Here is a 6,692-nt window from a genome sequence, read left to right as displayed (position 1 = left end):
AATCCCGGACCCAGCAGCAGTTCATATAGATGCCTTTCTACTAGATTGGTCACATCTAGATCTATATGCATTCCCTCCGTTCAAGATTGTCAACAAGGTACTGCAGAAGTTCGCCTCTCACGAAGGGACAAGGTTGACGCTAGTTGCTTCCCTCTGGCCCGCGAGAGAATGGTTCACCGAGGTACTTCGATGGCTAGTAGACGTTCCCATTCCCCTAAGGGTGGACCTTCTACGTCAGCCACGCGTAAAGAAGGTACACCAAGGCCTCCACGCTCTTCGTCTGACTGCCTTCAGACTATCGAAAGACTCTCGAGAGCTAGAGGCTTTTCGAAGGAGGCAGCCAGAGCGATTGCTAGAGCAAGGAGAACATCCACCCTTAGAGTCTACCAATCGAAGTGGGAAATCTTCCGAAACTGGTGCAAGTCAGTATCCGTATCCTCGACCAGTACATCTGTAACTCAAATAGCTGACTTCCTCTTATATCTGAGGAAAGAACGATCTCTTTCAGCTCCCACTATCAAGGGTTACAGAAGCATGTTGGCATCAGTCTTCCGTCACAGAGGCTTAGATCTTTCCAACAATAAAGATCTACAGGACCTCCTTAAGTCTTTTGAGACCACGAAGGAGCGTCGTTTGGTTACACCTGGTTGGAATTTAGACGTGGTACTAAGATTCCTTATGTCAGACAGGTTCGAACCGCTACAATCAGCCTCCCTGAAAGATCTCATCTTAAAGACTTTTCCTGGTATGCTTAGCCACAGCTAAAAGAGTCAGTGAGATTCATGCCTTCAGCAAGAACATCGGATTCTCATCCGAAACGACTACATGTTCTACAACTTGGTTTTCTAGCCAAACACGAGCTGCCTTCTCGGCCTTGGCCAATATCGTTCGATATTCCAAACTTATCGTATGGTTGGAAATGAACTAGAAAGAGTCTTATGTCCTGTAAGAGCTCTTAAGTTCTATTTAAAAACCTTTACGAGGCCCGTCTGAAGCTTTATGGTGTTCAGTTAAGAAACCATCTTTGCCTATGTCAAAGAATGCTTTATCCTATTTTATCAGACTGTTAATACGAGAAGCTCATTCCCATCTGAATGAGGAAGACCAAGCTTTGCTGAAGGTAAGGACACACGAAGTTAGAGCTGTCGCAACTTCCGTGGCCTTTAAACAAAATAGATCTCTGCAAAGTATAATCGACGCAACCTATTGGAAAAGCAAGTCAGTGTTCGCGTCTTTTTATCTTAAGAATGTCCAGTCTCTTTACGAGAACTGCTACACTCTGGGACCATTCGTAGCAACGAGTGCAGTAGTGGGTGAGGGCTCAACCACTACAATTCCCTAATTCCATAACCTTTTTAATCTTTCTCTTGAAATGTTTTATTATTGTTTTTGGGTTGTCCGGAAGGCTAAGAAGCCTTTCGCATCCTACTTGATTTGGCGGGTGGTCAAAGTCATTTCTTGAGAAGCGCCTAGATTAGAAGTTTTGATGAGGTCCTGTTGTATGGGTTGCAACCCTTGATACTTCAGATCCTAGGGGTCGCTCAGCATCCTAAGAGGATCGCGAGGCTCCGTAAGGAAGACGTACTTAAAAAGGCAGAGTAATTGTTCAAGTCGACTTCCTTACCAGGTACTTATTTATTTTATGTTTGTTATTTTGAATAACTGCTAAAATGAAATACAAAATACTTAGCTCATAATAATGTAAACAAGTAATGCTGGTCTCTACCCACCCCCCTGGGTGTGAATCAGCTTATATAATCACCAGCTAAGTTTACTGTAATATTGAAAAATGTTATTTTTATTAATAAAATAAATTTTTGAATATACTTACCCGGTGATTATATATTAAAGGACCCTCCCTTCCTCCCCAATAGAGACCCAGTGGACCGAGGAGAAAATTGGTTCTGTGTTTACATTGAGTACTGAGTACCTGCTCGACAGATGGCGCTGTTGATGTACACCCCCTACCTGCATAGCGATCGCTGGCGTATTTTGAACGTAGAGTTTTCTGTCGAGCAACAGAGTTGCAGCTTATATAATCACCGGGTAAGTATATTCAAAAATTTATTTTATTAATAAAAATAACATTTTTATGATAAAACAAAGTTTTATGAATACGTACCTGGCAGTTATATATATATTTTAAAGCCCACCCACCTCCCCTCAGGAGACAGATCGGGCAAAGATAATCTGAGGAACAGAAAATGGGAATGATTCCAAGTACCACCCTGTAAGGGTTGTTAACCATCTAACCACACAACCACCACAAGGCGGTTGCCGCGATTTTCGATTAAATTCTGCCGCAGTCGGAGACTCAGCTATATATATATAACTGCCAGGTAAGTATTCATAAAACTTTGTTTTATCATAAAAACTCCATTTTTCTGTCTGTTTCCCTCCTCCAAATGTGTGAATCAGCTATATATATATAACTGCCAGGTAAGTTCTATTCATAAAAATGGAGTTTTTATGATAAAACAAAGTTTTATGAATACTTACCTGGCAGTTATATATATATATTTTAAAGCCCACCCACCTCCCCTCAGGAGACAGGTCGGGCAAAGATAATCTGAGGAACAGAAAACGGGAATGATTCCAAGTACCACCCTGTAAGGGTTGTTAACCATCTAACCACACAACCACCACAAGGCGGTTGCTGCGATTTTCGATTAAATTCTGCCGCAGTCGGAGACTCAGCTATATATATATAACTGCCAGGTAAGTATTCATAAAACTTTGTTTTATCATAAAAACTCCATTTTTAGGTCACTGGCTGACCCGTCTCTTCTACGAAGTGTTTCTCTTTCGTTCGCGAGGGAGTACACTCATAGAGACTCCTCTTCGGTGGACTCTTCTGATGTTGTTGCTGTTGGTCGCCTTCGCCGTGTGGCTCACCGTCGGCTACATCGTAAGGGCCTCCCATCTCCCTATAAGGGTGCTAAGAGGCGCCTTTTTGAATCTCCGTATGCAGCCTGCAGCTCCTTCCTCTTTAGATCTCTCCGGGGATTGATCTCCAACGCCTTCTTGACCTTCCGCCCCTGGTGCAGATGGACAGCAGTCTGACCTCGTCATCCGACGGGCAACGGTCCCTTCGGGGCAAAGGGTTGCCTCCCACGGGGTTGCTTCCCTTGCGTGTCAGGGTTCCCCTGTGTGCCCTTCTGCAGTGTTCTCTCCTGCTCAGTGTTAGCGCACAGGCGCTCTCCTGATCAGTGTTAGCGCACAGGCGCTCTCCTGATCAGTGTTAGCGCACAGGCGCTCTCCTGCTCATCAGCGTTTTCCTGATCGCTAGCGCTCTCCTGTTCGCCAGCGCTCTCCTGTTCGTCAGCGCTCTCCTGATGATCGTCGCTGCTGTTCCTGTTGCGCTTCCAGTTCCTGTACGCGCCCTGTGCGCCCACGTTCACCCGCGCAATCTAGAACTTCGGTTCAGGTCTTGGACAAGGACTCTTCTTCTACGCACAGGATTCCACGCGTTGCCTTCTGCTCGCCAGTGATCACCAGCTCGCCAGCGACCACAGACGCGTCAACGTTCGCCTGCTCGTCAGCGATCTCCTGCGCGTCAACGATCGCCATCGATCTGCCACGCGTGTCACGTCCCCTGGACACCATCAGTAGCGATCTAGCGCTCACCTGCTGTAGACCACGATCTCCGGTAGCTGAGTCTTGCCGTAGATCTTCCTCCTGCTCGCCAGCGCTCACCTTTACTTCTGTCCTTCTGTGCGCCAGATTTCTTCAATCGCCAGCGCACATCTGCGCGCCCTTTCCTGCCACGCACCATGGGCGCCAACGGTTTTTCCTGACCATCCAGGATCGCCTGATTGACAGCTCGCTTCAGCGCTCACCTTCCTGATGCACCTGCGCGCCTTCTGTTTAGTGCGATGCGCGATAACCATCCCTAGTCTCTTACGCGTCAGCGATTGCCTAAGCGCCCGCCCGATTCTTCACCTGCGCGCTAGCGTTTTGTTAACGCGCCAACGCGCCATCGTTTGCCAACGCGCCATCGCTTGCCAACGCGCCATCGCTTGCCGACGCCCCATCGCTTGCCAACGCGCCATCGCTTGCCGACGCGCCATCGCTTGCTGACGCGCCTTCACTCGCCTACGGGCCATCGCTCGCCAAGACGTGCCATCGCTCATCAACGCGCCATCGCCCGCCTACGCGCCATCGGTCTCCCGACCGCCTGCGCTCACCCGCGCGCCCATGTGCCTGCGCGACCACAAGCCCACATGCCCGCGCGCCCGCGCACATGCGCTCCAATGTTCGCCCGCGCGCGAACCAACGGTGTTCCGTCGCGCGAACCGACGGTGTTCCGTCGCGCGAACGCCGGCTCGATTCCTGCAGTATCCATTGCTCGCCTACGGGTCATCGCTCGCCTGTGAACTTTCGGATTCCGACCACCAGCTCTCGCCCTTCCTACCACGCTTGCCCTCCTTCTGTGCTCCCTCGCACACTTTCGTCTGCGCTCCTGCGTGCCCGCGCACGGGCGCTTCCACGTTCGGCCACACGCAAACCATTGATTTACCATCGCGCGAGCGCCAGGGCGATTGCGACCTCGATTCCCGTCTGGGTTTCGCAACTTGGCCAGCCTGGCGAGTCTTCTGGAGCGTATTTCCAGAACACAATCTTCACCCCGTAAACGCAGAGCATGGCACATGCAAGAGCAGGAAGAATCTTCAGGGAGGTCTGAGCAACATTCTTCTTTCCAGAACCTGGGTTAGCCCTTCCTCGTCATTCCCTGGAAGGGTCTTGCCAGGGAGCTTTCCGTTCGAGATTTCTCCGTCGGGTAAGGGGTGACTGGTTTAGCCCTTCCTCTTCTCCATCTCGTGGAAGGGGCTTACCAGGTCCTTTCCCTCCTCGGTTGCAACCCGAGGTTTTGTACAAGGAAGCTCCAGGAAGATCATGGGTACTTTCCTCCTCTCGGGCTCAAGCACCTTGGCGTTTCGTCGCCAAGTTTCGAACTTGCGGGCAAGCTCGATGTTGGACCATCTAGACGCAGTGACCGAGGGCTTCCTCTCGGGTGTCTCATCCGTGGATGTCGACAAGCTCAGACACACTTCCATCCTTGGGAAGAGCTTGTTTGTGCCTGAGGACAGAGACATGGACAGCGGTTGTGCGGAGGAAGTCGACTTCCGTTTTCACTCCTCCACGGCGCTTTCTTCCAGACCCTGCAGGCCTCCAGCACCTCTTCTTTCAGCCTCGTCGGCCTAAGTTATCGGACCGGCTACGGCAGCTAAGGCAAGGTGTCCAATAACAGTCCCCTCCTGTCAGGGACAGGTAGCACGGGAGGCTCTCCCGGGGGGCCATAATCCTAGAGGGAGCGGCAGAGTTCACAAACTCTAGGATTGGCAACCCCCCCTTGCAGGTCTCACGCTGGGAGGATGCCTAAGGTTACTCATCCGGATAACAGCTTCCCGATGCAGATTCCTGCACGATCTCCGTGATCAGCCAAGGATATCGCGCCTCGCTCTTATCATCTCTCCGTCTCTGTCAGTGAATTCAGTGTCACTGACCCTCTATGTCATGGGGTCTGCAAAAGTTTTGCCCGTTTGGGCAGAATGATCCAGGCCTTAGGAGAAGGTCCTCCACAGGGTCGTCGACGGCTTCACCCCCCGGCTTCTTCAGTCGATCCTTTCTCGTAGGAAAGCATCTGAGACGGGAATTCTGTCGGCGACCCCTCAGCTCTGATCAAGTTTGTCGAACAAACTTCGACCAGCATGGATCAGCAGAATCGATCAGACTGGTAACAAGGCGGCAGGACTCCTTAGGCCCTGGATCGGAAGGACGGGTACTTCCAGTTTCCATTCCATCCATCTTCCAGGAAGCTCTTGGAATTCAGCCTAGACTACAGGTGTTCCTGCTTAAGATGCGGTGTGGCGATCCCGCCGCAGCATCGCAGTTTTTCCCCAGAGAACTTTCTCTGCTTTCCTCATGGCCGCTCAGGAGCAGGCTTCCGCCTCCTTCTCCTTTTGGAGGTCTGGTCAACTCTGGTAGGCTCGGGTTCGACCTTCTTCGACGCCGGGACAAGCTTCCGGGTCCTTACCATGAGTGAGGGATCATGGTAATTTGCTAGGAGCCTTCTCTACTTCTGCCTCAACATCTGGAGTATCTAGCCATGATATTGAGTCAACGGCCTTACCACGTTGGAAACACCGCTTCTCGTCCGATCAGCGAAGTTAAGCAATGTTGTGTCTGGTCAGTACTTGGATGGGTGACCGCCTGGGGACGCCAGATGCTGTTGCCTCCTTCTCCGAGCCTTCCCTTTAGTTGACTGTGGCAAGGCTGAGGAGAGTCGCAGTACCTGTTCTCAGTCAAGCAGAGCTTTCAGCCGTACCTTGGAACGTTTCCTGGGTCTCTTTTCCTCATTGACCCGTCTAAAGTCCCGAACGGTTGCCTCAGGATAAGTTCCCTGTTAGGCGGCCCAAGTTCCGGTGGTATCAAAGCAACGATTAACCAGACTTTCTGGCCCCTATGAGACCAGCGGAACGTTTAGACCGGCAATGGGTGTTGACCTATGGAACCTCTTGATGGGAGTTGATTTTCTTGTCCTTTCCCCACATTTTGATGCTGTTCTCGGACTCGTCAAAGAAAAGGGGGGGTGGGGGGGGCGCATGTTCCGGTTCAGGCCTATGGTCAGGACCTGAAGGATACCTCTCCATCATTCAGGCAGGCTTAGGGGCCGTAGTCTGGCCCCTCTA

At 51.0% G+C, this 6,692-nt stretch overlaps 1 pseudogene; it reads left to right on the top strand.

Annotated features, from left to right (window-relative positions):
* The first annotated feature begins 6,119 nt into the window (after positions 1-6,119).
* LOC137653877 (5S ribosomal RNA) lies at positions 6,120-6,238 on the top strand (annotated as a pseudogene).
* The last annotated feature ends 454 nt before the right edge of the window (positions 6,239-6,692 follow it).

The sequence above is a fragment of the Palaemon carinicauda genome, chromosome 14, assembly GCF_036898095.1.
Source record: "Palaemon carinicauda isolate YSFRI2023 chromosome 14, ASM3689809v2, whole genome shotgun sequence".
NCBI classification, from domain to species: domain Eukaryota; kingdom Metazoa; phylum Arthropoda; class Malacostraca; order Decapoda; family Palaemonidae; genus Palaemon; species Palaemon carinicauda.
This window is presented reverse-complemented; position numbering and strand designations above follow the sequence as displayed.